This window comes from Anolis carolinensis, chromosome 5 (assembly GCF_035594765.1).
Source record: "Anolis carolinensis isolate JA03-04 chromosome 5, rAnoCar3.1.pri, whole genome shotgun sequence".
Lineage (NCBI taxonomy): Eukaryota > Metazoa > Chordata > Lepidosauria > Squamata > Dactyloidae > Anolis > Anolis carolinensis.
The window spans coordinates 174,142,550-174,157,933 of record NC_085845.1 but is presented as its reverse complement, the minus strand read 5'-3'; the positions used below and the strand labels follow the sequence as shown (position 1 = coordinate 174,157,933).

At 47.0% G+C, this 15,384-nt stretch overlaps 1 protein-coding gene across 11 annotated transcripts in view; it reads right to left on the bottom strand.

The window, feature by feature from the left end:
- Positions 1-5,141, bottom strand: part of elfn2 (extracellular leucine rich repeat and fibronectin type III domain containing 2) — a 225,496-nt gene extending 220,355 nt beyond the window's left edge. For 8 of the 11 annotated variants that reach the window (XR_001730290.2, XM_016993678.2, XM_016993680.2 and 5 more), the window contains exon 1: positions 4,060-4,363. The gene's annotated coding sequence lies outside the window, so the exon portion shown is untranslated. Of the gene's footprint in view, positions 1-4,059; positions 4,364-4,479; positions 4,498-4,539; positions 4,926-4,959 lie in introns of those variants that run through there. The other 3 variants (XM_008110671.3, XM_008110673.3, XM_008110675.3) reach the window with 3 other exon arrangements.
- Positions 5,142-15,384: the final 10,243 nt, after the last annotated feature.

The window sequence follows — 15,384 nt, the reverse complement described above, 5'->3', positions numbered from 1 at the left end:
TGGAGTCAAACTGCATTCATTCTACAATATAGATGCACCCTAAGAGTGTATGACTTGTTCATGATCAACAGGTGGGTTTCCAGGCCAAACAAAGATGAAAACCCTTGTCCCCAGAGTCATAGTCCAACACTCTAAACGCTACATCATGGGTTGGTTCCCATTAGAACATACTGTTACCATCTTAACCAAATATTATCGACTTTGACTAGAGCAGTGGTTCTCAAACTATGGGTGTTTTGGCCTACAACTCCCAAAAATCCCAGCCAGTTTACCAGCTGTTAGAATTTCTAGGAGTTGAAGGCCAAAACATCTGGGAACCCACAGATTGAGAACCACTGGTCTAGAGGAATATCTCCCCTTCTGACATATCGCTGTCAAGAATATTCACTGTCAACCTGCTACTTCATCTTTTTTTTTTTTACCAGAGATACCAAGGATTGAACCTATGAAATTCTCCACTCAAAGTATAGATGATCACTCAGTTTTGATCTATGCATCCTTGCACATGACCGCAGGTTTGTCAGTGATTCAAATGCAAATATCCAGATATTGGAAACATTCCTTACTAAGACTACGCTTCCCAATCACCCACAAGTATACACAACTTTAAGACCATGACCACTGGAGCCATAATGTAAATGCTGGAAATTTTAGCTCAAAAAAAGATCCCCGCCCCCAAGATCTGCTTCAGTACATAATTCCAATCAAGCCAAAGCAGGACATTTGACCAGGAACAAGACAAGATGCATTTTCTCTCTTCATGGTCTGCATTATCAACATACCACAAAGTTCTTTCTCCCAAAAGGCTACCATCATTTCTGTGTATGCCTTCCATGCTCAAACCTTTTCCTCACCATATACTAAAGTATATGGTGAGCTGGGGAAATGTAACTCTCCCAACTACAATTCCCAATTGTGAAGCTGCAGTCCAGCAATATCCAAAGGACTATGCATTCCCCATCCTTTTACTAATATATTATCTGGCTGAACATCAGGCATTGTGACAGTAGCAGTGCAACTATTTAATGCTGGTTTTACAACCCATGCAACTAAGTTCCATCTGTTCTCCTAATTCATTTATTCATATTTAAATTGTTCTTTTTCTCTTTTAATCAGTACTATGATAGCAATCATTATTGGTTCCCATTTTCCCATAGGATATTAGAAACAGACAAAAGATGTACCTAGAGCACCCTAAATAGTCCATAACAGAACAGATGCTTAGGCCAACTTCTTTTAAACCAGTAGCTTCCCCTCTTTGTCACCTCAGATGTTGTTGGGCTTTGATATCCTGGAGTATCAGTGAACTTGGACAATATGAGAGATCCTGGGAGTTGTAGTACAACAAAAATCTGAGGATCCTTCTGTTTTAGACCCATATCCAGTGCTCACTCCTGCCATCTCTGACTCTAGTTACTAAAGACATTCTTATACAGTTTTAATTGACCAATTAGACTGCAAACCTGCACCCATTTCCCTGGAAGATACTTCTGAGAGGACATATATTGGGCTGTACTCTCTCCCCACCATCGCAAAGAAGAATTTCCATTAAGTATTCACATGTGAAAGTACATCTCAGGGGCTGGGAGGATTCGAAAGATTTACTTCCAAAAACAAACATATTTAGAATGAAGTTGAATGCAGGAAACAGTTACAATTAATGTCCAAATTTTGATCAATATGAACATTCGCATATGCATACTGACAACATCAGACCAATTTTGTGAATGCCCCTAAACACATTTATTCATTTCCCCACTTTTCAAATACACAGCACCAGTATTCAGAATTAAATTACTCTATTCAGTAGTGCATTGTTGAATTTAGAAACTTTTTTAAATGTCCGGGGCTGTCAGCAGTTAAATGTCTACGTTTACCAAACTTGTGGCATTTGACAAAGCCACATCTTTCCAGTGCACTATCACGCAAGTGTTAATGGACCCCCAATTTCAGATAAACATATATATATTGCCTATATTTGAGTAGCTCAGAAAAGGAGCTAAAACAAACAAGCATCACACAGGCTAGCAGATTAGTTGCCAAAAATATTACAGGACCCCTTCCTTTTATGTTTTTTGCTTCTGTTCATTTAAAAAATGAGAGTATCCAGATCTCTGAGGCTGATGATGCACATAAGGCAGTCCAAGGCAAGGAAGTATAGACAAGATCTGCTTTTCCCTCCCTCCTTCCGTCTGATTTTTATCATATCGCCATCAAAACCTCTACCTCCTACAGTTTCATCACCTGGCCTTCTCACTAGGTGAACCGTGGTGGTGAGAAATCATGGAGAGAATGGAGAGAGAGCAGGCTTTGTTTAAATAATAGCCTTTGCTTGAAAAATGTAAGCAACCTCATCAAGCTGCACTTTTCCTGGATCGACCAGGAGGGGGCTATTCACTCGCCACTACAAATACCAAAATATGGTCCCATGATGCCCAGGGCAAATAGAGTACCCTAGTTCTCAGCTCCTCCTGCTGTTTACTAAGCACAAATCATACAAAGCACAAATCGTACCAAACTCTTTGACTAACGTATCCTATTTCAAATAGGTTCACCATTTCCTCAGCCCATATACTCTGCCCTGCACAGTTATGTTATGCCAAGGAGCATGCATATGAACCCCCTCTACTACCTGCACTGCTCAAATCTGATCTGGGTGGAGGAACTGTTTTTTCTTCTATAAAGGTTCAACATGGATTTATTCATAGATTTCTTGGAGCATAAATCTGTAATCATATAAATGGGGGATACCATTCAAAATTAGTGGGACATAAAAAAAAGCATTCCTTTCCTCAACAGAATCAAAAAATGTCAATATTATGCCTACATCGGCACTTTTGCACGCGCACACACACATGTGCAAGCAGGCTCCAAGAAGCATGTGCCTAGCAGTTCCTGAGCACGTCGGGCTGCAACAGCACTCAGATTTATGCCCCTCTCTGGCTAGACCAAGGCTCTGACATACTACCAGCAGTCGCTTTGCTCTATCCACCCAGAGGTGAGGATGTGCTGCAATTGTTTGCCTTCTTCCCATGTTCCGGTTCTTTAGAGCCGTGTGCCCCAAAGCAGGATTCTGCCTATTAGAAAATATACACCCACCTGTTTCCACAGAAACACTCTCCCCCCCACCCCCTTGAAAAAAATGTAAAACATATTGGATGGACAGCCCACTCAAAACTTGTACAGGCGTTCCAAGCAGTATCCACGCCTGGCATGGTACAAATGGCCACATCTCATCCAGAACATACAGTTGGGTCAACCTTAATATCATATCTATATACCGGGCAGTAGGCACACATGAACGCATGCAGAGAGAAAGAAACCCTCTTCTGTATCAAGACTCGGCCAACCGCTTCCACAGAGAGCCAGGCTTTTCCCCATCACCCCAAACACAAAACCCACGCACAAGCGCTGTCCGCCTCTCTGCAAAGAGCCCCTGCCAAAGTTTGCTGTGATGACACAGAAGCAGAGGAAGATGCAGGGCTGGGATTCTCCTCCTGTTGCCACCACCAGGCTCCACCATCACCACCAGGGTTGCAAATGGGGAGGGGGATCAAACCCTCAAGCCCTCCCTCCTGCTGCTAATATTCGTGCAAATCGTGGAAAAGAAATCCAGCCAAAACACAGCTGCAGGCAGCAGGCTTAAGAACTCAACTGGGGAGGGAGGCAGGCAAGGAGGGAGGGAGCAGGGGCAAGCTGGAACACACATGTGTTCATTCTCTGTCTCTTCCTTCACCTGTATCGCCTTTCCAGAGACTCCTTCCCACGTTTTTTTTTCTCCCATAGATACCTCATTTTCCTTCCTAGGGATCGAAGAAAGAGGGGGTGGAGAGCGGGGGGGGGGGGGGCAACGGGGAGAAGGGAAAGGGACGGATCCCTCTTCTCCTGCAGGCAACACACACACACAAACACACATACATACACACACCAAAGCGGGGAGATGAGCTAGCCAGAACAGAGTGGGTGAGATGGAGACTGAAATGCAATATGCACCCAGCAACACCATTGTGCATGTACCAAAGGGGGGGGGGGGGTAGAGAGAGATAGAGAGAGGCATACCTGGTTCTTCGCGAGAGATGCTGCTTCTCCAAGTTCAGGTTTTGCATCCCAACCAGGGATCCAGCAGGAGGGGAGGGGGAGGAGGAGGAGGAGGAAGATGGCAGCGGCAGCAGCAGCGGGAGAGGACCACTCTTCATTCAAATTCCTAGCAATCGCTGCTGGGAGGGCTGGATCTGAGAGAGAGAGGGATGGAGGGAGAGGGAGAGATTGAAGGAGGGAGAAGGAGGCTGCGCGCGTGCGTGGAAGGAGGCTGGAGGGAGAGAGCGAGTGTGAGTGTGAGTGTGGTGCGCCCTCCCGCCTGCCTGCCTTCCCCATACGGCCCCTCCCCAACTATAACCCCATCGTTTACCCCCCCCAGCCCCCCCCCCCCACACACACACACACACAAACAAGCCCTCGGCAGTGTTTTCCCACACATACATAAACCCCCGCCCCGCGTGGGCTGCAACATTTGAGAAGCTGAGAGTGGGGGGTGCTCACGCCCTCACGACTCCCGGCGAGACGAGCAGCAGGGGGTGGAGGGGGAGGGGGCTCTAAGGCAGTCTGAAGGAGCCCAAGGAACCGGTTTTCCTCTTGTTACCATCCGTGACGGAATGGGACAGGGTTGCTGGGAGGCAAGGCGGCCCAGAGGTTCATTTTGAAGGGAAGAATTGGGGGAATAGAGTCGCAAGAAAGGAGAGCAATAATGAGGCAAAAGATTGGGCCACGCAAAGAACTTGAGGGGAAGGGGGTCTCTCTCTCTCTCTCCTCTCCTGCGCCCTCCTTTCGGGTGTGGAGAGGCCTCTCCTCCGCCTCCAACCTTCTCCCCTCAAGAGCAGCGGGGAAGCCCCCGAGGGCCTTTGAGGTGGGCACACCGCTCCGACGCCCCCCTCAACCGCCCCAAGAGGCAACAGCTGCTACCTTGCCAGCCTTCCCGCGCATGCGCAGGCGCAACAGCTGGTTGTTGGAATACAGGTGCAAGGGATTGCCAAAGCGGGGGGGAGCGACCGAAGCCACCGCTCTCTCTCTCTCTCTCAGCCACGACTGGAGGCCTTCTCCCTGCCCCACATGTGGACCCCCACCGCAAAGGCAGCCATGCAGGCGACAGCTGTTGTAAAAGCTCTCTCCCCCTTGCAGCATCGGAGGACATAAGCCACAGCTGCTGGGCAGGTCGCCACCATCCTTCCCAGCTGCTGCGGAGTGTGAGCCTTTGAAAGTGTTTTTGACAGAGAAGCTATGGAGTTTACCTTCAAGCCCAGCTGTTTTTACAGCAGCTGGGAAGCAACTCTTCTCCCTCCCCCACTCCTCAGGTGTAACTATATGAGCTACATTTGGTCAAATGCTCTTCCCCCTTCTGCACAGGCGCCTACAACAGCTGGTTGAGGTGGTGCCACTGAGGGAAAACAACCAGAGGCCCCAGGGCAGCTGGAGAATGAACCGCACTTCCTGAACGCAGGAGAGCAGCGGCAGTTGAGGAACTCCTTTTGGGCAGGGATCCTGACCCCTAAGTGGAAAAGCAGCTAGTCATGGGTAGAATGTTGACAACAACAACAACAACATGCCACCCACACAGCTGCTTGCTGGCACACAACAGCCCTTAACAGCCACTGCACCATGCCCACCTGCTCTGAAAAAGACAAGAGCGTCTGGGGAAGTGCCTGCACCTTGTGTGCAATGAAACAATAGCATGTATACAATATTTGGGCTGGAAAGCATGCCTCATGCACAAATAGGCAATGGCTTGGCAGGGAGCGAGACCTAGAACTCAAGCAGAGCCATCTTAACACAAAGCTATGCTGGGCAGTTGCCCAGGGGACCCATGAAAACAGGGGCTCCATGCTAATCTGTGCATCAACCAGAATTTAAGACTGATTTTCTGATCATCTGCCTCCACATTCAAATCTCCCACTTTGGTAGAAGAAGAAGAAATACAACTTGTTGTAGAGAGTTGGCAAGTTTGTATTCTGTGACTTAATTCATAATCAAGTGTCAGCTCACTACAGCCGCTCCTGAATGAACACACGAGACTCTCTGTGATATCACCAGAAACTTTACTGCAGGAAACATAAACATCAGAAAAGCCAAGAATGGGAGGCTCTGGCCAACCATCCTTTATATACCCTCCCCCTCATTTGAAAAGTCTCTTCCCGCTCAGCAAAACCCCGCGCAGATTCCCCGCCAAGTCCAGCAGCCGTTTCTTCTCCGAGTCCTGAGACGCAGGTGTCTTATCAATGTCAGTGACCCTGAAACTCAGAGCCACATCCAGGCTCTAGTAGCAGGGTTCTGACATGGCGTCCTCCTCTCCTTCATCCTGGAAGGAAAAGATTTAACACAACCATTGTTCTCCGCTGTCCAGAGTTCCTTTATACTTTTTTAACAGGCTGCAATGGAATACCGGGTGTACCTTTCCTAGGTCCTTGGGTAGCCTCAGCTGATAGGTCACTTCGTTTATTCTTTTCGCCACCCTGAACGGCCCTATATAGCGTGGAACCAATTTCTTAGATGGGAACCCCAATTTCAGGTTTTTTGTGCTCAGCCAAACCAGATCTCCTTCGCCCAATTTGTCCCCCTCTCGGCGCCTACGATCTGCAAAGAGCTTGTACTTCTTTTGCGTTTCCCGCAATGCCTCCACCACGTTCTGCCACCCTTGCTTAATTTTAGCCGGCCATTCCTTGTCGATCTGGCCCTCTCCTTCCTTCCACTCGGGTAGCCTGGGGAAAGGTGCCACCTCCTGTCTGTATACTATTTCGAATGGGGCACGACCTGTGGCCGAATGTACGGCCCCGTTAAATGCCATCTCAGCAAACGGCAGAAGGTCTGACCAATCGTCCTGTCTATAATTGGTGTACATCCTCAAGAATTGGCACAGTGTTTGTTGGGTACGTTCGACCCCCCCGTTGGTCGCGGGATGAAAGGCCGAGCTCAGGTTCCTTTCTGCTCCTAACAGCTGTAAGAATTTTCCCCAAAATTTTGCAGTGAATTGGACTCCCCGGTCGCTAATTATTTTGTCGGGGCACCCATGTAGGCGATATACATGCTTTACATACAAATCCGCGAGCTTTTCAGCTGAGGGGAGTTTTGGCAGGGCCACAAAGTGCGCCTGTTTTGAGAATAGGTCCAATATTGTCCAAATGTATCTGTGGCCTCTGCTGGGAGGTAGTTCGCCTACAAAACCCATTGCCACGCATTCCCATGGTCTCATGGGCTCCACCACCTTCTGCAATAGCCCCTGGGGCTTCCCAGGTGGTGTTTTGCCCTCTGCACATAATTCACACTGCGTGACGTACCCCCTGGCGTCTTTCCTCATTCCGGGCCACCAGCATTGTTTGGCCAACAGTTTAATAGTCCTGGTAGGGCCTAGATGACCTGCACCCTTGTTATTGTGGCATTTCCTTAACATTTCTTGTCTCAAACATTCAGGAATATACAATTTCTTATTAACAAACACCAAATCCCCACACAGTTCTCCCTGTTCTTTGTTCGTTTGTAACCATTCGTCCATTCCATATGCTCGCTTCAACTCTTCCTCCCATATTTCTCCTCCCCCCATGGAAATGGCAGTACGTTTGTTTTCTTTGGCCGCTTGTGCTCGAGTCAGTACTGCCAGGCCCCATTGCTTATCTAGGAAAAGGCTCCCCTCAGATTCCTGAATTCCTCCCCCGTGCTGAGGCATCCGAGAGAGAGCATCAGCGAGTATGTTGTGTTTCCCCTGGAAGAACTTGAGTCTGAAATCAAAACGGCTGAAATATTGGGCCCATCTAATCTGCTTCACTGATAGTTTGCGAGGGGATCTCAGATATTGTAAATTTTTATGATCAGACCACACCTCAAACGGTATTCCACTCCCTTCCAGAAAGTGTCTCCAGCACTCTAGTGCTTTCAGAATCACTAAGGCTTCCCTCTCCCAAATCAGCCAGTTTTTTTCTGTATCGCTAAACTTTTTCGACAGATAGCCACATGGCTTCAGATTCCCCCCCTCGTCTTTCTGCAGCAGGACTGCCCCATATGCCCGGTCTGACGCATCGCAATGTATTACAAAGGTCTTAGACATATCAGGGTGCTGTAGGACAGGCTCCTCAGTAAAACGCTTTTTTAGGGCTTCGAAAGCTTCCTGGCATTCTATTGTCCAGGTCAGTTTGGCCCCAGGGGCCTTCACTTTGGCTGTTTCTCCCCTGCCTTTAGTCTTTAACAAATCAGTTAATGGCAAAGTGAGGCGCGCAAAGTCCTTGATAAATGTTCTATAGAAGTTTGCGAACCCCAGGAAGGATTGCAGCTGCTTCCGTGTTCTGGGGGCTTCCCACCCCCTTACGTCTTCCACCTTCGCAGGGTCCATCGCCACTCCCTGGGATGAAATCCTATACCCTAGAAAGTCTATCTGGTCTTTATTGAACTCGCACTTGGCAAGTTTCGCATACAGTTTCGCTTCCCTCAACTTTTGTAGGACTTCCCTGACTAGTTCTACGTGTTGCTCCTTGGTCCGAGACATTATCAATATATCATCTAAAAAAATAAAAACTCCCTTGTACAATAATGGATGCAACACTTCGTTGATTAATTGCATGAACGCGGCCCCTCCCCCGCATAAACCGAATGGGAGCACACAATAATTGAATAATCCGAAGGCGCAGGAGAAGGCCGTCTTCCACCTGTCCTCTGGGTTGATCTGCAATTTATGGTAAGCCTCAATTAAATCTAATTTAGTGAATATCTGCCCCTCCGATAACTGGGCGATCAAGTCCTTCACTAAGGGTAGAGGGTATTTATTTACAGTACTGATTGCATTCAGGCCTCTGTAGTCAATGCAGAGTCTCAGCGTTTGGTCCTTTTTCCGCCTAAACAACACAGGTGCCCCTAAAGGGGAATTCGAAGGTTCTATGAAACCCCTCGTTAGGTTTTTATCAATGTATTTTCTCAGTTCCTCCTTTTCCCTAGCCGACATCGGGTATATCTTTGCCTTGGGAAGCTCTGCTCCTGGGACTAGCTCTATTTTCACTTCAACCCTCCGCTTCGGTGGGAAATTGTCTGCTTCCTTCTCGTCAAACACGTCCACAAAATCACGATACTCTGGGGGTAATTTATCTGCCAGTTCTGCTATTCTGATAGAGTCTTCCTCCCCCCTTTTTCCCGGCTCCCTCTAGACTTCCTGGCTCCCTTCTTCCAAACTCATCCTGAAAATCATGCTCTTATCCTCCCAGTTGATTTGCGGGTTGGCCTGCCCCAGCCACGGCATGCCTAGTATAACATTATAGTTGGCTATTTGTGATATCACAAATGACACCTTTCCTTCCCAACTCCTTATCTTATACTTTACATCTTCGGCACTGTGCCTAGCTAACGATCCTGATGCTGTGGATCCGTCCAACTGCGAAAATGCTATTGGGGATTCTAGGCTCGTTCTTTCGCATCCCAATCCCCCGGCTAATTCAGGGGAAATGATGTTCCTGGAACATCCACAATCCACAAACACTTTGCATGTTGCTTGTTTGCTGCCATTTTCAAGCTGAATGGGGACCACTATCATAGCTTTGTCCTGACTTGCCAACCCCCCCGAATGGTGCCTCATCGGTGGTTCTTCCTCGGCGCGTTTTCCTGCCACGGCTCTTGGTTTGGGCGGGCCTCCGCCTTCCCCTTTTCTCTGCCAGCACTCGGCAGCCCTGTGGCCCAACCGGCCGCACACGAAGCAGCCACTCCTGCTGGCACTCACGTTCCCTCTCGGCTCCGCTCTCCTCCCGGTTGGGGTTGATCCCTCCTTCCGGCTCCCCTCTTTCATCTGCGGCCGTTGCTGTAGCCCTCCTCGGTGCCTCCTCGCCTGGGCCAGCAATGTCTCGACGCGCCCCGCCAGCTGAATCCATCCATGCAGTGTGTCAGGCTCATCACGGTGCACAGCCCAGGAGAGGATCTCCCGCCTGAGCCCCTCTTTGAAGAGTTCCATCTTTGTCACTGCAGACCATTCCGGCACCTTTTCGGCGAGGCATTGGAATTCCTCCGCATACTCAGATACCGACCTCTGCCCCTGGGAGACGGTCTTCAACTTCTCCCTCGCCCGGATTTGCTCCAATGGATCTCGGAAACGGGTCTCCAGGGCCCCCATAAAGCGTCGGACTGACCCCAGACAGGGGTCGCGCCGCGCGTGCAGCTGAACGTACCAGCTAGCCGCTCCCCTCTTCAACACTGCACCAATGGCCCGGATCCGGCTGGATTCTGTCCTAAAAGTGTGAGCATTGTCCTCCATATAGCCCCTCACCGTGGTAAGGAAAAAATCCAGTTCAGAGGACTCTCCCCCAAACTCGATCCTTAGTTCCTCTCGTCTCGGTAGGGGTCCCTGTGGCGGCAATCCCCAATCCTCCGCCCGTCGCAAGCCCCCTTGCGGACCAGGGGGCCCCGCTGCTGTTTCTCTTGGCCCTGTGCCACGCCCGGCATTCGCCAGGGGCACTAGGGTCTCAGCTGGGAGCGTAGCCGGGATTCTCGGAGGCTTTTCCCCTTCGTCGTCACTCTCCTCCACCCGCGTCAGGCTTGTTTGGGTCTTGGGCCTGGCGCCGGGCTCCTTTCGCATTTCCCTTCCCTTCGGTGCTGGGAGGTCTGCAAAGCCCTGGCTGCTTCCCACACTCATGTCCCACATTGAGCCAGCCCGAAGTTCCCTTCCTCTCTCTGGCTCCGCCAAAAACGCCAGGCGCTCCATCGCCCTCGACATTACTGCCAGGGTGGTCTCCATCGCCGACATCCTCTCTTCCAGAAACACCATCCTTTGTGGGGCTGGGGAAGGTAAATCTTCCTGTCCTCCGGTGCTGTCTCCCTGCACCACTCCACGCCTCTGGGTTACCCCATTCGGCTGGGCATAAGCGGTGGATGACGCCAGAGCCGCCAGCTGGTGGAACTCAGCGTCCGGCTCGGGAGTGGCCCTTCCCGACCTTCCTCCTCCTGCGCCCAAGAGCTCTTCATCCTCCACTTGCATGTTGCACCTCACCGCTACAGCGGGATGGTGTCTGTATTCTTGGCTTAGTGTCAGCACACTACAGCCGCTCCTGAATGAACACACGAGACTCTCTGTGATATCACCAGAAACTTTACTGCAGGAAACATAAACATCAGAAAAGCCAAGAATGGGAGGCTCCGGCCAACCATCCTTTATATACCCTCCCCCTCATTTGAAAAGTCTCTTCCCGCTCAGCAAAACCCCGCGCAGATTCCCCGCCAAGTCCAGCAGCCGTTTCTTCTCCGAGTCCTGAGACGCAGGTGTCTTATCAATGTCAGTGACCCTGAAACTCAGAGCCACATCCAGGCTCTAGTAGCAGGGTTCTGACAATCAAGAACACAAATAAGATGGCGGCAGGGAAGTGAAGGCAGCTCCAAGTGCTCATCTCATCATTTTATCCCATTCTTCTCTTTCTTTCCTTATTTCCTTCTTTCCTTCCTTCTCAGGGAAACACAAGAGCACCTGGTGGCACAATGGGTTAAACCTTTGTGTGTGTAGGACTGCCAACCGAAAGGTCGGCGGTTCAAATCCAGGGCAGATGAGCTCCCATCTGTCAGCTCCAGCTTCCCATGCAGTAACATGAGAGAAGCCTCCCTCGGGATGGTAAAACATCCGGGCATCCCCTGGGCAATGTCTTCGCAAATGGCCAATTCTCTCATAGCAGAAGTGACTTGCAGTTTCTCAAGTCACTCCTGACACGGAAAAAAAATATATAAAAAAGGCGGGAGCACAATTTATTTTCTATATAACCTGGTTCTACGAGCAGCAAGGAAATAACATCCATCATAGAATAGGAGATGGCCAGTGAGAACTTGGCCATATCCACAGTAGTGGCTGCTGTGAGTGGTGGTATAGATAGGGCCCAGTGCATCACTTTGCCTAGGTATCTATAATGCATTTCAGATAGCCCTGAACTATGGAAGAGGTTACCTTTCTGGAGTAGTTTCCAGACACCCACAGCCAGCTGCTAGGGATTTGAGGAAAAGCAGTCCAAAAATGGCTTTGCCAAGCTCAGCAGAAATCTACCATGAGCAAACATACACCTCCGCAATACACAAATCTCTTCCATGAATGCATATACAAAAAAAGATGGTAAGTACACCCTGCCCTATACATGTACCCACAGAAGTTCTCAAGCATGCACACCAGCAAGAAGAAGAGCTGCGCACAAACACAGCTTCATTACTGGTCCAAGAAAACAGACTAGGATTAAATACATTACGTGCAGTCCTCAAAGCACCCATGAGAGAACATGCAAGCCATAGACTTTAAGAATGCTCCTGCTTTTGGCATGAATCTATATATATCCATTAAGGGACATGCATGTAGAACTATCCCAGGATACTTTGCTGCCTGAGGCAAAGGAGAAGATACTGCCGTATTCTGCATACAGAAGCTGACTGAATTGCTAACTTAAAACTAAAACAGGCATAGCTTTTTTCACTGCACCTGGTGAATAGAACAGATAGGGTGATGCATTCAGTTATGTCCTCCAACAGAGGTGAATGGCCAGAAAACTTTGTTTTGCTACAACCCCTAGACCAGTGGTTCCTAATCCGTGGGTCACGAGACCTAAAATCAGGTCTGCGAGACATGCAGGGAAAATTAGCACCGGGGCCTGTTCGTGGAGTTCTTTGGGGTCATGATTCAGAAAATTGCATTGGATAGACCACATCAGCTGTAGATTATTAAATACGGTTTTCTGTGGGTGAGCAAATGGTGACTACTAGATGGCATATGTTCTGTGTCTGAGCTGATGAACTAGAGCTGATGTGGTCTATCCAAGGCAGTTTTCTGAATCAACACCCCAAATAACCAAACCAAATCTAAAGTTTGTGACCCTTTTGGTACTAATGTTGGAGAGTGGTCCTTGGTCAGGTTCCTGGTCAAAGTAGTCCCTGGTCAAAAAAAGGTTAGGAACCACTTCCCTAGACCTTGGGAAGCATCAATCACATGTGGCAGCTGCTTCATTTTTCCTAATGATCAAGCTGGCTGTATATACATGCAAATAGCTATTATTAACATTTGTTGTATTTTAGCAATTGTAGGTAATCTTACATATCTCATTTACCAGAACAAACTATAAGCACCACACAAATATATTGCCTATATAGTTGCAAAAAAGATTCTAGGAAACATTCTTACTACACTCAGAATCAAAAATGGCAAGTATCTTTTTAACATTCAAGTACATCAGCTGACTAGGAGAATTATCCTCAAGTTCACACTTATGGTTACACACATATGAATCAATTTGTATTTCATGTACAATTTCCTGATGGATGTTCTGTGTCATTGGCCTTGTGAGGACTAGGGACAAAAAGCAATAAAAGACAATGTTAAATGTTAACTCCATTAGTAACAGAAAACTTTCTTGAGATCTCAAGAGAAGTTACTCTACTGTTCTTAACAGAGTTGACATTTTAGCACCTGTCTTTCCTTTTATTGCTCTTCATCCCTGGTCCTCACAAGGCCAATAACAGGAGCGACTCTGCCTGCACTGAAATCCCTCAATGCCATCTTAACTGGCAACACCTCAGGCCTGTGACTAACATTATCACCATTTTTCTCCTGTATAATTTTTAATACCTTTGTTTGATGAAGAAGCCAGTTTTGAAAGTTTGCATAATGGATTTCATGCTGTAGACTTGGCCCGAAGAAGTTATCACAGGCCTAATTATGTAGAAACAACAAAGGAATGCACACAGTATATAGGTCTTTCAGAAGCCACATCTTCCCAGACAATCAGTGTATCATAGTGGTGTGTGAGTGTTGGACTAGGACTCCCGAGACCAAGGTTCCAATCCTGGGTAATCTCGACCTAGTCATACTCTCTAAGCCTCAAAGCAATGCCATGGGAAACTGCCTCTGAAGAAATCTTGCAATAAAAATCCTGCAATAAGTTTGCCTTAGGGTCATCATAAATCAAAAATGACAATAGTATCTACCCAGTTTGCTGAACTTGGGGTTTACGTCTCATAGTCATGCAGTCACTAGATGTACTCCTCACACTATTTAGGTAAATATATGTTGTTTCTTGCACCAGAAAAAAATCAAATGGCTATGGATAATATACCTTATGAGCTCACATATAATTTAAGTCAAAAATCAACCAAAAACTGTCCTTAACCTGTCTACGGGTTTAGGTGAGTACTGTATCTTAACTCTTATAAAGAAAAAAACAACCATCTTCTTCTTTGAGTAGAGTGGTGAAAGGCAAGTGTTTAGTCTGTCCAGGAGACCCAAAAACAAGCACCGACTACTCTACTGTCTTAGCCATGGTACCACTTCTGGCCATTTAAAATACCTATGTCCTACAGACACAGACAGACAGACAGACACACAAACAATGTATTTGTGCATATTTATTTTTTAGAACATATTACATTCTAAGAAAATAATTGTGAAAATATGCGCATGTTAACCAGGCTTATTCAAACTTTGGGAATAATCAGTTACAAATAATTAATTTGTTTTGCCAATAATGAAGGTTTAACTACATTATATCATGCTTTCACATAAGAAGGAATAACCTGAACAGTAATTTGAACTTACTTTTATGATGTGCGGATTCACTTAATGGAGGAGAAATATACACTGCCCAAAAAATCATTTTTCCTCCTATGGTCTTTAAAAAAGAAGAAGCAGAAATTTCCAGGAAACAAGGGGTGTGTGATAATACATGCTTTATGGATTGAACGTTTCTTATTTTAGAAGCACAGAAATATATCATGTGATACAATTTTTCAGCTTCGTTTGACACAAAATTATCCTGGTTGGTGTATTAAAATACAATTAAGCCAGACAATTGTTACAAACTGGGTTCCCTTTTTCTAAAAAAAAAAAAAATTTAGAAATTGAGCTATGAGATTATTCAAGAAAGGTTTTGCTCTTTAATTAGAAATAAAGAAAACAAGAAACCACTAACAGTGATTTTGTCTCCTTCAGTCTTCCATAGTGTCAGGCAGACATAATGCATTCATTCTCATAAAAAGAAGTGAGAAAATGATACCAACACTAGGAATTGCAATAAACAAATATTATACATTGCCTTAAAATAAAGGTCTTCCTGTTAAAAAAATGTTCAGAAATAAATTTTGGGGGAGTAAGTGTATGACTACCTTGTTTCAAACATTTTTAAAGACAATATTCCAAAATCTATTTTCCCATTTTTTTCTTTAAACAAAAACCTTCACCATTTTCCCAGGTTTTCCGCAGACATTCACATGTCTGTGCTTACTTATCTCCGTCTAAATTGCACAGAAGTACAGGGTGTACTTGGAAGGCAGGAGGCTGGGTAATAAATTATTAGATGTAGTTGACTCCCTCTCAGGTGACCTTTTGGCTAAGCTGATCTTACTCTCTGGCCCTTC